The sequence below is a fragment of the Anser brachyrhynchus genome (assembly GCF_964034855.1).
Source record: "Anser brachyrhynchus genome assembly, chromosome: 7".
NCBI lineage: Eukaryota > Metazoa > Chordata > Aves > Anseriformes > Anatidae > Anser > Anser brachyrhynchus.
The window spans coordinates 11,810,917-11,829,089 of NC_137701.1; the positions used below are offsets into that span (position 1 = coordinate 11,810,917).

Consider the following 18,173-nt stretch of genomic DNA (forward strand, 5'->3'; position numbering starts at 1 on the left):
GATGCTGCAGATTTTTCAGTGGCTGTTAGGATGGGACCTTCCAAGTAGTTTTCTGTCTAATGTGGTTTGATAGCCTATTTTTGTCCTGGTTTCAGGAAACCACACCTAGTTCAATGCAAGGAAAGGGTTGGGGGCAAGCTCGAGACGACTTGGGCCTTTATAGCCAAGGAGCTCTTGTTTTCTTTTTCCATTCAAGCTCATTTGTGCAATGGCCAAGCCTGAGGGGGTGTGGCAATAGCTGATCACTATAAATGGGTGAAAAAACTAAGGTTGGAAGGTCCCAGCTGCATCTGAGTTTGATGGTAGATTCACATCTGTGGGGAAAGGAAAAACAGCTTGGGATCCCTTCCATTGTGCAGAGATGAAAGCTGCTTGGTCCCATGGAGAGAGGAGGCCTGCATGAACTTAAGAAGAAAGAGTCTAGAGGAAAAAAAAAAAAAAAGAAAAAAAAATTATGTGGAAATGGACTCCTTGGAGGACTCATTTTGTATAATGGTGTATGTAGAACTATGCAGAGAAAGAGTGGCAGGGCTGAAACAGGAGTCCGTGCTGATGCATCGCATCTGCATGCTACCCCATTCATGGTTACTCCTTGCAGAAGAAAGCCATTCCCCTTCTTATATTGTCCTGGTATTGTCTTGTATTGACTGGCAGGAGGCATGAGGGAGCTGTATCACAGGGTCTGAAAGCTCATGGCAAAATGCAATCAGTTTCTGATGCAGAGAATAATACAGCATGTTTGGATTTGGGATACAGATGGTCTCTTGTGGTTTGCTCAAGATTGCATTTTTAATTGTCACAGTAGCCACGTGGTGATGAAATATCTGCAATTCAGAGACACAGGCTCTCAGCTGCTGTAAATCAGAGTGTATTCCTCCAAGGCTGTGATAACTGATAACAGCTTGGGGCCTGGCTTACAGTTTGTGTGCTGTTTGCATGTTTACAGGAAAAAATTAGGTAACATTTTTTGGAAAACAGGTTTGGGCACAGTTGAGCAGATGCTGTGATGTCTCAGCTCTCTGTGTGTTGAAGGCCCATCTGCGTCCTGTTACCTAACACAGAATTAGAACAGGACACTGTCTTGTGCCCAACAAAGAATCCACCTGAATCCTTAAACATATCCCTAAGAAAAAAGGCTGCTGATTTCAGGAGTGAACCCCCACCTGGCTGCACTGCATCTCATGCAGCCATCCAGAAACCCTCTGCCAGTGCTGTTGCACTGCTGGCACCAGTGCCGGTGTTACAGACAGCTTTGGGGTGGTGCAGCTGCAGGTGAGAAAGATCAAGTGGTCAAGGGTGCAGAGTTCACTTCATTCCACGTGCTCTGGAGCTCTACTGTGGCTGCCTAAGTACCTGTTTCTGCTTTGTTGCTGTTTTCTGGTGTGTAGCAGTATGGCTTTATTTCAAAACCAAAGGGTTTTTCTCCACTGCCAATAAGTTCATCTCCTTAATTACTGCTAAACTCTTTGCTGTCACGGTTGTTGAAGGAATCCATTATTAATGGAAAGCAAATGAGCCTGAACCACACCTGTTCAGAAGAGCACAAAGCAGAGGAACCATGCTCAGCAGGTCTAGCTGGAGACAGTTGCAGTGATGCCCTTGCACTGCTGAACAAGATCAGGTGAGCTGTCCATCACAGACCTGTCTGGGTGTGATGTGTTCCCCATAAAACCATGGTATGCTGGTGGCCAGGGAGCATGCCAAGGCAGAAACGTCCCTGTGGGGTGTGCAAAAGCCTCAGGATATCAGTTGAGGAGGAAGCCTGTGCTTGCTATGGACAGACTGCTCAGTGCAGAAGGTAGTCCCTGAGCAACCCCACCGTCACTAACCCAGGGAGCGTATTTGCCCTTCTCACATGCTCTGCTCCCCTATTAGCAGCACATACTGAGGGGGCTGAGTGCCCCGCAAGCAGGCCAGCTTGGTGTCTGCTGTTGTTGCTTTTTGGTCCTTTGCCCTCTGCAGAGCTTCAGGCTAGGGAAGCCCAGCCAAGCGGGTAACTCTTGGGGCAGTGCTAAGCAAATGTGAAGTAGAGGCTAGGAGGAAGTGGCACCTCTTTACAATGAAAAACCTTCATCTCAGTGTCTACTTTAAGGAAAACCCAAACCTGTGCTTCGCTCCAAGCCCCTTCCTGCCTCTCCCCATCCCTGTCCTCACCTCCTTCCCTCTGCTGAGGTGAAGTGACTACACAGTAAATCTACTAAAATATTCATGCAGATGACTGCAGCCCTCTGCTAAAAAGCGTGGCCCAGAGAGAGGTCATTTGTCTGCAGATAGTTAAATCAATATGTTGCTGAATCACTGCAAATCCAATCGGTTGCTGGGGAGAGGGAGCCCTGCACAGCACTAGCTGCTGGGCCCTCTCAAGCCTTGCTGGCGCTAATAGTTCGGGGCAGGCAGTGCTGATGTGCAGCTGCTTCAGGGGACACCACATGAGGAGGAGAAGCCAGGAGAGCCCTAAACCCAGAGCCACACAACAGCCTATGCCCTGCTCCTCTCCAGCTCACTGCTCTCCCACAGGAAAGGCAAGCCTCTGTCCCTGATGTCTTCATCCAGCTATGCAACCCTCCTGGGGCTCTGCAGCAGGTCATCCCTGGCTTGGCCATGTTGCTTTGCCCCTTGGGTCATGCTCCTTCCTGTGAACACTGCTGTGGTATGTGTGCTTAATCCTCGGCAGGGCTGTGCCTGATACAGGGTCCCCCGATACACAGCGTGTTTTATTATCTCCAGGCTTTCAGGCCTTACAGGCCCCAGGTTAACCTCTGGGCACTCCCACAGTGCTGGGTCATCAGATTTTTAGCCCACAGGTATTTCCAGACTGTTATCTCCTTTAATCATAACTTGGCTGAGCAAGCCTTATTGAACTCTGCGAATCCCTCCACATAAATCAATCCCTCCAGACCCCTGTTGTTTGTTGTTAATCAGCTCTGAGCTTGCTCTGGTTTGTCAGCCTTTCTGGGAATGGCCTGCCTGAAGCTCAATGCAATCCAGATGCAATTAGCAGGGTCCTACAGAGACGAAAGATTACTTCCCCGCTCCACGGGTCAGGGTCTGTCTGCACAACGGCACTGGCCTTTTATTTTCTGCCATATCGCCGTGCTGTGTGACAGATCCAACCCAATCCATCAATGAGTCACGCTTCACGTGGAGCAGAAGTAATGTTCGGAGGTGGTTCAAAGGGAAGGAAGTCTGCCTCGTACAGCTGAGCAGCAGAAGGTAGGCAGCGAGGGTGGCCTTGGTTGATGGTGCTGCTTGCAGGTCCCTGCGTGCAGGATTTGGGACTGAGTTTCCTCGGGTGGTTCATGTGACTGCCGTGTCCATATCATATGAAGATTATGTTTCTTTTTGGGTAGGTGCATCGCATGTTCATGCTTTGGGTGAGCTGTCAGCAACAGGAGCTTGGAATAATGGCTCACACGATATGCATCACCTAGCAAGAAAAAGGCTGACATTGTCAAAGACTGGACTGAGGCCTAGGCCTGTCTGCAGGAGCCTGCCATGAATTCAAGGCAAACACAACCCTCTTAGCAAGGGATGGGAGCAGGAATATGCCTGTACACTGCACGTATTTCTTTGTTTAATGCTACAAACACTTCAGAGAAGCTGTAGACACAACAGCCCAAACAGGGGTCATTGCGAGGGTTCTGGCATGCCACCTGCCCATGAACCCCCAGCCACCTGTGTGTGGCAGGGCCGTGCTGCTGTGAGAGATCCCCTCAGCTCTGCCCTTCCCTCATGGCTTCCTTGAGCTATTTGTTTGTGTGTTTGTTTTTCCCTCAGTCTTCACTGGCAATCACTCTTCCCACATCTCTCAAGTCCCTGAACTTGCTGGGGGAGTGAATTCCCCAGTCCTTAGGGGAACTGGCTGATGTAGTTGCCAAGCCACGCTGCATCATAGCTGAAAAGTTGTGGCAGTCAGGTGAAGTCCCCAGCGACTGGAAACAGGGAAGCATCACTGCCATTTTTCAAAGGGATAGAAAGGACAACCTGGGGAACTACCGACTGGTCTGCCTCACCTCTGTTCCTGAGAAGAGCAGGGAACAGATCCTCCTGGAAGCTATTTTAAAACATATGGAGGACAGGAGGTGATTTGAGGCAGGCAACATGGCTTCACCAAGGGCAAATTCTCTAACTTACTTAAAGGTTAATTTTTGCGTGGATTAAAGACCTGGAGCTCTGTGAATTCCTGAGCTGCCTTCCTGTCTCTGATCAGGGCTACTGGGGTGGGGAGTCACAGGGGATCTGAGGCACTGTTGCCATGTTGCTGGCCACAGTTTGTGCACTTCATATGGAGTCGCTTTAACTGGACCTAAAAATGTTGTGCAAGCATAGCAGGACAGGATGAGGGGGATATTAGCTTTAAAGAAAAGAGTAATTTACATCACTGTGTGTTACTAAGCACAAGATAATCCTTTTCCAGTTTTGCTGGTCTTAGGAAGGACCGAGGCTGCCTTTCTGCGCTTCCAAATGGACCTGAGACCTTTCCTGACTGAGGCCTTCTCAAGAAGGAAATCATGCCTGATGCGTTGCTGCTGCCCTCCGAGCAGCAGGAGGCCACATCTGTGAAGAAGGCATGGCACAGACATGAGCCAGCTGCCCCCTCACCTGCCTGGGAAGCAATTGTGGAAGCACAGGAGCCTTCCTCCCAAAGCTCAGAAAGCGCTGCGGAGATGTTTCCCTTGCAGGCACAGCCACACTCTCAGGGGGATGCCTGTCAGTGTGAGTCTCCCTGCTGCCTGCTCTGATTAGGCTGTCAAATGCAGGAGCTGGATGAACACAGCCGGCTCGCAGGAGCAGCTAGTGAGCTGCATGCACTGGGGAGCCAAACTGAGCTTTCATCCACAGCCTGTGCTGTGCCCTGAGCACACGCTCATAGCTGCTTTCAGGGCAGGAGCTTGGGTCTGTCCTCAGCACTGCAGATTTTGCAGTTCCACCCCATACTGATGTCACCAACCTATGCTCTCACCTTGGTTCCTGTGAACAAGCAAACCCATCCAAACTTGGGGTGCCAAGGCAGTACAGGGGGTTATACCAGACTTGTGGTCTGGTAGGCTGGACCCAGGTGGGTTAGGGGAAAAGGTGGCTGATATCAACAGGGAAAAGCGCCTTTGTCAGGACCTCACACCTCATTTGCTATCCTAACAAAGCCTGTGCTCAGGGAGCACAAACCCACCCACTCTTTTTGATCCCCCCTAGCAAGGCTCTGAGTGGTTATCTGAGGAAGCTCTCAGGACTGGAAAATGTTTAACCAAAAACAACAAGGTATGGGTTCTCCATCCCCAGTCCTCACAAAAACATTGCTGCTGCATTTATGAGGGCTTGGGACCAGGATGGAGCAGGAAAACAGAGCTGGTGCAGTGCTTTTGCTCCATTCAACAGGCAAGAAATGCACGAGTGAACAGCACATATTGAGCTGGAAGGGGGATTTTTGCTCAAGTACTGCATGATGTAGGAACAGAGAGAAGAGATGGATTATGGAGAAATATTGCAGGACTTCCCCTGCAATACCTTCACCAGCATCTTTAGAAGGCCTTGTGTTGTCATTTGTGGAGGGGAGGGCAGAAGGAAAGGGATGCCTCAAGTCAGCAAACAGGCTAAAACCTGAGCAGAAGAGTTGTCATATGTTGCCACCTACTCATCCCCATATCTCACGAGCTGTCAGCCCCAGCCTGCATCTCAGGTTGGCCCAGTGGACAATGGCAAAGCTCGGACACCACGTGCAGTTAGGAGTGTCTCATCCAAGCTGCTCTGCCACAGAGACCTGCTTTACTGGGCAGCAGAAAGAGGTCAGCCTCTGACTTGTTCAAAGCATCTTCAAGTAGTCCAAAATCAGAAGGGAAGTAAATGCATATGCTGCCAATGCCTGTTCTTGCTATCCCAACAAACCCAAGCTGAAAAGTTTTTTTTTTCTTTTTTTTTTTTTTTATACCTTTTTTTCTTCAAGGAGGTACTGGCATTCCTCCAAGCACAGGGGGCCCAGATGGAGCAGTAACATCACTAAAACTTGGGGGAAAGGTGGGTGGGTTGGGAAAGGTGCAGAGGATCTGTTAAGGAGCAGGCTTGAAAATAGGACCATGTAAAGCAGCTTTGGGAAACATTTTCTTTGCTAATTACAGAAAAGGACAGTATGGGAGCTAATATACATATATATATATGTATATATGTATAAATCCCTGAAGACCAGATGTGTTTAGACTGTATTTTGAAAGGCTAGCAGGTGAAATCTAGAGATACTGAGAGGCATACTGGGGGGTCTGCCTCATGAACTCTCTGCCTGGTTTTCTCATGGATACTGCTTTGAGCCTGTTTGTGGAGACTTAGTGAGGCAGCGTGTTCACCTCTGAAGCCTTCAAAATTCAGGACTGAGAATTTCTCCTGACACATCTTCCACAGCATGTTATAAGAGCCAACTCTTCAGCATATTAGTTCCCTGTGATGCAGATCTGGGAAGACACATCATTAGGTAGCTGTTTATATGTGACCTGACAGGGGTTTGCCTTGCACTGAGATTTCACAGCTGTGAAAGCCCTGATGGCATCACTGCCCCATGGCCATTTACCCTGGTAATGCTGCACTGTGCCCGTCCAGTCGAACAGCCAGTACTGCCCATTGCCGTGTCCATGTCATTGTCCCACTGAGATGAGTATGAGCTCTGCCTCTGATTTCCCAGTCAGGTATTTGCCTCTGTGGATTGCTGTGGGGAGGGAGCCCAGTCTGACAGGTATCGTACAAACAAAAGGAGACAGTTTGTGTCCTTAGGGAGTGAGTATAAACTCAGCAAGTGCATGCTCTGAAAGGCAACCCAGCACTGAATTCCCCTGAACAGCATCAAATGGTGGTGGTGCTGCTGAGTGCTTTGAAAGCTGATCTCACTCTTAGGAGCAGTGTCAAAAGGAGGGGAGAAAAAAATCATTGAGAGAGCAGGCTTGGTGTGTACAGGGAGCCATTCCTGCACATCGAGGACAGGAACACAATTACAGAGTTTGTTCTGATGTGGTGCCTCATCTCAGATGCCTCATCTCAGAAGCACACCAGAATTCATTTTCCTTACTGTGTGCACCCATGTGTTTTATGCGGTACTTTCTATGAAGGGATGAAGAACATGCAGCAAGAGGCTTCAGATTCGTGGCAACTCCTTGCCATGATGCTAGGAGGAACGTGGACTTAGCGTAGATGTGCAGGACGTTGTTTTCCCTTTCAGCAGGCAAAACAACCCAGCAGATCACACATACAGTGAGAAAAGCTCTCAAGCACAACACATAGCTTATGTAATTTTGCTGTGATAGCCATTGGCACAAAAACAGGAATTTATTTTCTGGTGAATGTCTAAAACAGCATGTGTAGGAATTCAGTCTCCTTGGTGATAAAACCAACCAACGGGAAACATGAAAAAAAGGAGATAAAACCTTCCAAGGACCCTGCTTTTGTTTTCAGAGTGGAGGACCGTGAATTAGCCTGGCTCTTGTCTGCTTTCATATCCACAGAAATGGGTGAACAGCAGAGGACACTTGCTTTGATTCTTGGTTGTTCATGATGGACGGGTATCCATGAAAATAAAGGGGGGGAAAATAAAATGAAAAAAAAAAGAGGATTCATGATTGCCATAGACAAAGATGAGCAGGAAATCCAGGCTACGGGGAAAAGTAAAAAGATAATCCTTCAGCTTTTGGCCACCAGGTTTGTATCGGGTGGGTGCCCACAGACGCAGTCATTATCAGTGAGAAGCTGCTTGATGACCTGGGTGGAACAAGCTGCCTTTTTCCTTTCGGCCCAGATGTCTGCTTTCATCAGAGACTGTGTTATTAGTTGGCACTAATGGGAAACCCTCAGGGGGTTTCAGAGCAGGGGAAAGGGAATAGCAGATGGAGTGGAAAGGCTGATTCCCCAGCTTGGGCTTGGAAATGTGGCACCCTCTGGAAGGGCTTCTTGCAGCTCCCCGGTGTCTCACCACCAGCACAAGGGGCATCCTCTGGCTAAGGAGGAGGAGGCGAGCAGGCCTGGTACAGCTCCTGCCTTCTCTTGTACTTCTGTTCTGTGTGCAAGCAACCCAAGTCATCCCAAAATACATCACAGGAGCATCCCTGGAGAGGGGAATTAAAACAGGGTTAAACCACCAGACAGGCGTAGTGATAGACCTTCTTTCCCATGAGGGGAAAGGCTGCCAGCATAGCCCCCATGTGAGCAAGGAAAACAATCTCTGCAATGTTCTGCATGTCCAGCCCTTTCCTGCAGCTCCGTGAAGCTACCTGAGTGACCTTGGGGACCATCCTTACCATGTAGTCTCCATCTCTAACCTCACAGTGAGGATGATGAGTTTGCTATAAAGAATCTTTTGCTTTTGCTGCAGAGCCCTAGACTAAAACTAGCATTAATCCGAGAACCTGGGGTAAGAGTATAGACTGTTCGTGCTGACACACCAGGCAGGGAAAAATCACTTCTGCTTGTATAGCAGCATCTTTCTCCAGGAAGTGTGAGCCATCTTTCTCCAGGAAGGGTGAGCCATTATAGCCTGTGCTGATCAGCGGAGAAGAGGAATGTGCTTTCCTATAAAGACTTCTAAGCCTTTTAGAGAAGAAACAGATCATAGGACAGCAGAAATCATCACAAGTTTTTATTGCATTAACCCTCAGTCCAGTTGATGACCGGGGGATCTTCCATGCCCCTTTTCATGTGCCAAGCCCAAGCCTTCCCATTTTTTCTGCCAGCTCAGCAGTGCCAGGTGGCAGCAGGCTGAGGAGCAGAGCACGAGGACAGGAGATCACAGGGAGAAGAGACCAGTTGCCTTCCCAGCAAGCTGCAGCTATCTAGGGTCAAGTCATACCTGGCTTTGGGCTGTTGCAGCATAGGATGGACAGCGAAACCAGCATTTTACTGAATGGCAAAATCAGCCCCACTGCTGGGCTGAAAGCCACCTGCATAGCCCAAGTGCAGCACCATGTCCTCAGCGAGCTCTCCTGCAAACTGAATGCCTTGACAATGCCAAATCAAAACTTTTTTTTTTTTCTTTTTTTGCTTCAGCTCAACAAGCTGGAAAGAAAGATTGGGTTTCCCAGGTGGAAAATTTCCCATGGAAAATGTTGGAGCCCTGTTTTCTCTCTGATAATGACTGTAGTGACCCTCACTCCCCAACTTATTCTAGCAATGCCCCAGGATCCTAATTAAGACTGAGCACAGCAGCTCTTGGCATTGTGCAAACACATGGGAAGACTCCAGCCCTTCTGCAGAAAGCTTCTCATCTAGTTTGGTTTAGGCAAATGCATCCATTGATACTTTCTTTACTTTTTCAACAGCGCTACAATGCAGGCTTTCATCTCTATCTCTTGTGCATATTCCAGTGTCATGCCCTCTGCTTTCAAAGGCTTAGGTTTTCCTTTAATTGTGTTGAGAGCCTTTGTTTCTAAGCCTTTAATAATGGATTTTTCCTCCTCTGCCAAAAGAAGAATTTTGTTTCTTTACTGGCTTGTCTTCTAAAGCTAAAGCGACAGTTCCCTCTTCTCTGTGAGATTTACAAAGCTTATCTTTTAATTTCAAGAGCCAAACAGCAAAAACAAAAAAAAAAAAAAAAAAAAAAAAGGAAAAAAGGAGGGGAGGGGGGTTTGGGAATGAAACGTCAGCATGCCTTTTAAATGCTGTCACTAGGAGAAGGCTTAATGATCTAGAAATACATAAACTGCACTCTCAGGGTTGCTTGAATTTAGGTAAGTGGCTGCTCTTGACAGACTCCTGCCAAAGGACAGGGTGGGGGGGACAAAGTCACAGCAGTTTTGTTGGCAGGATTTGCAAGTGCTTAGTGCCAGCTGTAGGTCACAGTTCAGTGGTGTCCCCAGCCCTGTCAGGCATGGTGCTACTCAGAGGCTCCTCAATTCGGTGTCTATAAAAAAGGAAAACCCTTGGAGAGGTCAGGGCCGTGCTGTGCTTGCGAAGCAGCTGCTCGGCAGGGCACAGAGAGACTCTCCGTGCAATTTGTACAAGGGACAGCCGGTGGCAGTGGCAGGTGACTGTCAGGCACTTTGCTTCCACGGAGGAAAATAACTGGTGGTGAGTCTGCGAGATGAGTGTGCCGGGTCACTCGAGCCCATCTTCAAGGATTAGAAATGCGAAAGCGAAGATGGACCCCGTGCTCCTTCTTCTTTAAATTCACCATTGCTGCGTTGCATCTTGTGGCTCGGGGGATTTGCCTTGGCCCTGGGGAGAGCAGTCAAGCCCTTCCCTGGGCTCTGCAGGATGAGCTGGGCCCAGGTGCTCTTCCACCCTGCCAGCTCCTCTGCCCACATCAGCACGTGCCTCTTGTTCAGGAAACGCAGCTCTCAAGAGAAGAGCTGAACAATGCAAAAAATAGCTAAAACGATCTATTGAGCTGCTGGCTAGCTCAGCTGAGGACCTGGTGCTAAAGCAGGTCTTCCTTTTGTGCTGGCTGGGGGTAGGCTTTTCTTGAAGAGCTTTCCATGGAGTTTGACAACTCAGAGTAGGAGGAGCTGCTTTGCAGCTAGCTCTTGGTTATTGCAATGGGACAGCTGGTCTTGAAATGAGTTACAGCAGAGAGAGATGGAAAATAGTGTTTTCCAGGCGCTAGCAAGCGATGTTGTTCTGAAACTTGCTTTTGGAGCTCTCTGTGACCTGAAGAAAGTTTCTGACAAGAAGGAAGCTCTTCAGCTGTGGCCTGAAACGAACACCCATAGCACAGCATTCCTAAAGACACTGCGGGATGTCTTTCCTTGCCCTGGCAAAACCTGAGCCACCATGAATGAAATCTTTCAGGCTTCACCATACTTACCCGTTTGGAAGAGACACATAAACACCTTTCCCTTATGCTTTCCTCTGCAATGAACATGAAAGCACTCAGACACTTCACTGCAGGAGTCATGGGTCGTGCTGCCAGGGGTTGTGTGCTTCCTTCCTCCAGGCCAACCCTCAGCCCTGGAGATGAAGCACAGGAGGAGCAGAGACCCCCCGACCAGACTTTGGGACTATTAACCCAGGAGAGGAGTCCTGGGCTGAACACAGGATCACAGAGGCTCCATGCCACGTGCTGCTGGGTGCAGCAGAAGGGAAATGGCTGACTTCTGCCTGCAGCTTGCTTTAACAGTGGTGTAGTTGGTGAATGCACACAGCTCCTGCCCTCCAGCAAGACCTTCCATCCACCCCCAGCTCCATAAAGCTCTGACACTCCAGTGAGCAGCATGGCATAAATCTTTGGGCAAACAGCTGAATATTGTTACCTCGTTTGGTAAATGAGAAAATAAACAAATAAATAAACAAAGAGGCTTTCCAGAAGATGCCTTTCACTTTAAATATTAAATAAATGGGAAAACAGCCTTCTGTCTAGCTCAGCTGGTAGCTCAAGAAGAGATCTGAGCAGAGCCAAGTGGATCAGCTAGCTGCTGGCTGTTTCCAGCCGGTTTGCTCCTTCTCTGGAGCATCCTGGTGCGTGTCTGGGAGCCCTGCTCTCTGCAGGGCTGGGGTGCTTGGAGCCACAGGGAAGGAAGCAGAAAGACAAGCCCTCATAAGGTGCACTGGTGCTGCAAGTCTTGCTGGTCCTTGGATGGGAAAAAATGGTCCTGACCGGCTGCCACTGTGGGAGACCACTGCAGGCACAAGTCACTTCAACTCGGACAGAGGTCATGACAAAAGAACGAGAGACTCACCTCCACATTCTCCAGCAATAACTCTTCACACCAGGAACAAGTACACGACTCCTGTCTGCAGGCAGAGGAGGCCAGAGCTGGGAAGTTCAACACAGAGGCTGCTGCTTTGGCAGGAGCAGCGTGTCCCTGGGAGCTGGCTTTGGGCTGGAAGGGCAGCCAGAGATCCTGTACCAGGTCGGAGTGCTAGCAGGCCTCTCGCCCTCTCAGCCAGAGCCTTGTGCAATATGATGTCCCCGTCCTTCCTCACCTGAAAAGGCTTTAGGTTTTAATCCCAAAGTCAGCATCTCAACAAAATTCCAGTTTTGAAAACATCTGAAGGATGCTGCTTTCATTTCAGACAGAGGGAACCTATTTAGAAACCTCAAGAGCTGCCATGAAATGGGATCATCATTTGCCGGAGAGCTCCAATGCCTTTTGTGCCTTTCAGCAGTCATAATGAATTCTCATCCCAGCCTGGCATTTGTGCTATATAGTGCCATTTGTGAATATTGGGATGTTAGCTGAAATCCTCATTTAGCAGTGCAGGCTGGATTTGCAACTCTGTTATGACTCCATGGCAGTTTTAGTGCTCAGGCTTTTAACTCTAAAATCAGACAGCAACGTTTATCATATAATGCACATTCCCACCAAGGCTTGGCTCATTTTTTTCTCATCTTGCTGTGCACAAATATTGCTTTTTCTTTTTTTACCTTTTCTTCTCCCCACCCCCTGTCTCATTCTGCATTTTGCCTCCATCCCCATGCACATGAAGGCCAGTATAACCTTATTTCCAGTATATTGTTCCACTCCACAGTCACCTTTTCATGCTTTTGGTGGGCTCCAGTGGGCCTGAAACACCCCCTTTCCACTTGCCTGCCCTCCAGACCTCTCCTTCAAGGTCAGATGAGGAGGAGGAGAAGGGAAGCTGGAAGCTGCAGTTCTACCAAAGATAAAATGTTGCAGCTGAGCCAAGCAGCCTGTACTGGTCCAGTCTTCCAGCTTTTGAAACTATAAAAATCTAACAGAAAATGATCAGAAACCTACAGCTGCTGTAATTCATACGCTCTTTGATACCTTCAGCTTCCCGGCCTCTTTGCTCTCTGGGCTCCCAGTGGAAGTTGCAGAGATCAAAGAAGTCTGACTCATGCTGAAAACAGGCCGGTTCCCAGGTAGGGAACTAGGTAATTTCAGGGTTTTGAGGTGACTGAAGGTCACAGATCATTTCCCCTTGCCCTTTCCTGTTGAAGACCACAGCCATGTTGCTGCCACTGTAGCTCACAGTTAGGGGCTGGCAGCACTGCAGGGCAGACAGCGAGTGTCCACAGCCAGATGCAGGTCACAGGTGCAAAGCAAATAGAGTTAAGCAGCACTTTTTGGAGCAGATATCCCCAAATGACAGTCTTGCAGGAGATGCATTTTACTGCTGCTGAGCTGTTCTGCATCCACTTTCTCTGGCAGCAGCGCAGCCTGTTCAGAGAGGGAGGCGTGTGACCACCAGAAAATGCTTGTCGTGCTGGGAATTGACTCAATGCCACATATTTAATGAAGCATCATCATTTGGTGAATGGAGAAAGAAATGGAAGGGAATTGAGGGAGTGGAAGGGTTGGAGGGGTTACCTTCTCCTTTTTTATTTTTTTTTTTCAAGAGGAAAACAATTATTTTGGTGTTTTAATAGTTATTGACAGATTGGTAGACAAGCAACGTCTTAGCAGTACGCTATAAGCTATTCAACCAAGGTATGCTACCAAATAGGTTTTTTTTCTCATGCTGCCTCCTTTTTTTCAGCCTTCGCAGAGCAGCAAGCTATTCTCACTCCCAGCCTCGGCGTTTTGTCACCACGGGTGATGTGGACTGATGTTGATGTGGACAAGGACACAGCAGTTTCATCCACTGGCTGGACGCTGCAGAGCAGCAGCTGGCCATCGCTCAGGGACAGCGCAATGCTCTGTGTGGGTATGGCAGGTAACAACCTCTGAGAAAGGGCTCCCAGATCCGAAACCAAGATCCACAGACTCGTCTGAATGTCAGCCTGTATCACATCATGACAGATCAGACAACATTGGGCTGGCTTACAAGGCCAGAACCCTGCCTTGGCATAATCCATCCCGCTAGCCACGCATATGAATGAGAATAGGAAATGTTATTTCTATGGTGACACATCCTTGAGAGCACCTAATCTGGATTTATTGAGGTCATAAAACTGACTTAGCGCTGCGGTACCCAGACTGTAGGATAAATAGAAGTCTTCTATTTATAATGCTGCCAATCTGACTCCACTCACAAGCACTAAAAATAAAAACTTTTTACAAAGCAAGTTGAATTAATGGGTGCTCTTTTTGCACTTTCTATGAAGAGGGAGGCCTAGCAAAAAGGGATTTTTTTTGCCCAACTCATGCTTCTGGTTTGCCGGCGTGAGGCCGGATTGATTCAAGCTAGCACAAGTCGCACCCTCCTCTCTTGCTCACCTTGCTCGAGCTTGAGCACTTTGCAGGGAGGCTGCTGCTGGAGGCAATCTGCTGACAGCAGAGCTGGGATAACAGCAGAGCTCAGCTTTCCCACAGCAGCCCGCTGGGCATGGCAGGAGGCTCCCAGTCCTGGTTACCCATGTGGGTTTATAATGCTGAATAGCTGCCCAGCTTTCTTCTCTTTGATAGGAAAGCAGAGATCTTGATTTTATCATTAACGCCGCTGTGGACCAGATCATAAGGCAGATACCCTGCTGTTGTGATTTAGCACCAGCCTGGCTTCCTCTACGATGTTTTCTGGTTTTGTGTTTGCTTTCAGAGCAGACAGGGCTTGTCTTTCCTGTGGTTTCCACCTGTTGGAGTCTGTGCTGCTAACTGGGCTGGCAGGGTTGCGTGGAAGTGTCCTCGTCATGCTGGGAAGGGACGGGGATCACTCGGTAGAGGGCTTTGCCAGAGCTCTGGTACACAGAACAAGTCCTGGTCACCAAAACCTGGCATTTGGTGCTCACTTGTCTTCTATGGACAGGACGAGAGTTTGGGGTTGGAAGAGCAGGGATCAGATCTCAAATACCTCAAACCCTCCTCATTGAGTCACAGCCCTCCGTAACCCTCGTACAAGCAGCCCTCAAGCCTTCATGACTTACCCACCCTCAGGCAGAGAAAAGAGCCTTCTTGCTCCAGGAAGGGATGTTTGCTCAAGCCACGGTTTCTTCCCACAGGAAACCTGCCTGGCAGAGCTGGCACAGTTTGGAGCAGGGTGTGGGCATCGGACATGATACAACATGATGTGGAAGTAGCAGATGTTGACATGATCAGGTTTGTTGGCTTTTTGTTTTGTCTTTTCCTACCTGTGACTTCACTCTGTTTGGAGAGAGCACATGCCAGAGAGATGCAGGGGAAAAAACATTCCCAAGTTTGCACTGAATTTGTCCCAAATAGGTTCTCATTCAGATCAGGAGCAGCACTTGGAAGACCTCCCAAGGAAATATCTAACCTGAAGACTGTCTCTGACTTATCCTTGCTTAGAGCTAAAAGTCAGGGAAATGGCATGGGCCAGGGCTCAGCCGGGATCTCAGGCTCAGCAACGCAGATCCCATCAGCATCAGGACAGCATGGACCTGATGCCCTGTACCCACAGAGCCAGCACAGAGGCATTGCTGTGGCCCATGCAGAGGGTTGGTCCTCTGCTGTCTTTGGGCCCTGAGCTCCTCAGCAGGGTCTCATGACACTGCTGGGCAGAACCTATCGAGGTAAAGCTTGGTCATCTCCTATCTGACATTTTTTCCCCCCAAGCACTGTCCCAGCTGAAGGTGAAGGATGCTGTACCTAAAACAAGGGAGCTGCTCTTTCACTTATATTGGTATTTGACAGTGCTGTTCAAGGCATGACTTCCTTGAAACTTTCTTGTGCTGGGTCTTTGAGACCCTCCATCCCTTCCCACACACACCTGTCCTGGTGCTCAAGCTATCAACTAGATACCTGCGGTGTCACCTGTCTGAGAGCCAGCCAGTGGCCACCCGAAATCCCAGGCAGAGCAGGTTGAAAAGGAGCCGTAGCCCTGTAAAACATCCCAGATTTCCAGTGATTGTCACTGTCTGCCTGTGGCTCTGTGAGGTTTCTGCCCCAGGAGCCTGAATGTCGGTGGGGTTAATGCAGAGGTGGGTGAGATCAGTAAGACCCGAGGTGAGATAAAGGCAATGCTTTTGGGTTGTTTTTATCTGGAAATGGAGCTGCCTGCAGGAGTTTCAGACCCAGCGAGCGGGGCAGTGCTTGCCAGGCTGGCAGGTGGGGGCTTGGTGGCGATTGCACAGTTGTGCAGTCTTGAAGAAGAAAGCCAGAAGGCCAATTCCAGCACAGTAAGTGCAACTAAGTGCTGCCATATGGCACCTTTTGCAGAGCAAGAAGCACACAGGGAGTGAGCCATCTCCACTGCTTCTCCTTTACAATGAACGTTCTAATTCTCCTGAATGTACAGGAAGGACTTGATCTGTGGGGTCAGACCAGTTGGCAAGGTGGTGTTGGAGAGACCTGGGAAAATGAGCGACAGGGAGTGCAATAATTCCCCGCAGGTAATATCTCCACGGTCTTTTACGCTGCCCCATCTACATCTGCCAGAAGACAGGTGGTAGGAGGGCAAGAAATTTCTAAAATAAGCTCTAGTGGTAGGGAACCTGAGGTAGACCACAGGAAAGGGTGAGTAGACTGTATCAAGGATGGGTGGTAAAACCCTGACATGCCAAATGTGCAAGAGAGAAGAAATGGCCACTGCTGGCCAAGAGGTTCTTTGACAAATACTGCTGCCAGGAAAAAAAAAAGAAAAAAAAAAAGGTTTGGGTATAAGTCAGGAGGAGATAGGCAAGTATTTTCCAAAACCTTTTTTTTTGCTGAAGTACTAAAGAAATCACCCTAAGGCTTGTCCATAGTTCCTGGGGGGAACACTGCCAGCCTCACAGGGAGCTCTTAGCCAGACCCAGGGGACTACTACAGATCCATATTCTCCTCTTTTTAAAAATGAGCCATAGCTACATGACCCAGCAGGGCACAACAGCATGAAGGAAGAAAGGATTAGGATTTTCTGCTGCCTTTAATAAAGCCATTTTGTGCTCAGTGTTCCCATGAGTGCCTCCACGAAGCACGCTGGCACAGGAGCACTGACGCACGCACAAACCTGGGTTGCTCCAGTACATCTCTGCGGACGGAGAACTAAAGGAGGAACAAAATAAGAGCCCAGAGAACAAAAGGTCCCTGATCCTCAGGGATCGTCTCTTCACAGAGACAAGGAGGGTGTTTGGGGCAAGCTCTTTTGCTTCTCGTTTGCTCTTGGCTGCAGCGGGCTCGCACGAAGGGATGGAGATGCTCCAAGAGACAGCCGGCAGGTGGGCGGCAGGACAACGGGGAGCTTGCAGAAGAGCAGGGCACCAGGAAGCCAGCGTGTTTGCAGGGCTGTGTGAAGGATGTTACTGATTTCTAGCAACTGGGATCTCCCTGGCAGAGGAAGATGTCTTCTCACCCATGCTGAGCCTCTTCCAGAACCAAAAGCCAGCATTGCTAACAGCCCTTTGCAATAGTTTGTTGTCCATTTTATTTTTCTCAAAACCTCAGCTCTGAAAGTGTATAATTGTACTACAATACATGCTTTGGCCTTTTCAAAAGATTTTTTTTTTCCAAAAAACATTTGTGATGAACCCCACTGGTGAGAGGGAAGCTCGAAAACCATGAAAGCCCAGAAGGCAGAAGGAAACAACTGTGAACAATTAACAAACCCTCTGACAAGCCATCATCTTTTAGGGACATTCATGCTGCTTGAATGCATGTGGCTGGCAGGATCACGAATCCAAACCACAGCTGCTAGAGCTGCTGAAAGAAACATCGTCATCTCCATCGCTGCACACACACTGGGAGAGTTAAAAGTTTGCCTCTGGTACGCTTCCCCCTCTTCTCACTCCAAAACTGGCTATTTTTGGTGCAGCCTATAAAAATCACCTTTTTTTTACATGAGTGCCGCATGCAGCTGGCTGTGACAGGGGGGTTGCAGGGGACAGGGGTGGTGAAGGCCACCAGCAGCTCCCACGCTGGCCGGACAGCCCTGAGACATGCAGCCAGCTCCCAACACAGCCTCTACACCCTCTCTCCCTGTGCTTCAGTGGGACTGGGATCTCAGGTTTCCATCCCCGGGCTGTGACCTCACCCAGGCATTTTGGTGTCTCTTCTGTTTGTGCAGTCCCTGGGGACTTTGTCTGCCCTGAAGGCGTGAGAGCAGGAAGCCCACCAGCTTCTTAACCCAGTCCCAGGGTGATGTCCCAATGGGGCTGCCAGCAAAACCCAACCTTTCCCGTAGACCAGATGTGCTTTTTATCTCAGGTTATTTCCATTGGCAATATATGCTTTAACTCTTCAACCTGCAGCTGCTGTTTAGCTGTCAAAGCAAGCTGAAATGATGCAAAGGCTCTCTCTGAAACCCTGCCCCACACACGTGGACTCTTACTGTCTCAGCAGAGGACTCGGAGGCTTTCTGTGCTGCTGACCTAGTCATTAGTGGCTGCAATAATAGCAGGGGAGCCCCCACGTGAACTGCAGGGAAGGCCT

General features: G+C 49.1%; 1 long non-coding RNA gene across 1 annotated transcript in view; it reads left to right on the plus strand.

The window, feature by feature from the left end:
• Nucleotides 1-14,002, plus strand: part of LOC308197840 — a 66,891-nt gene extending 52,889 nt beyond the window's left edge. The window contains exon 3 of the long non-coding RNA XR_013953356.1: nt 13,408-14,002. This is a non-coding gene — a long non-coding RNA (uncharacterized lncRNA). The remainder of the gene's footprint in view (nt 1-13,407) is intronic.
• Nucleotides 14,003-18,173: the final 4,171 nt, after the last annotated feature.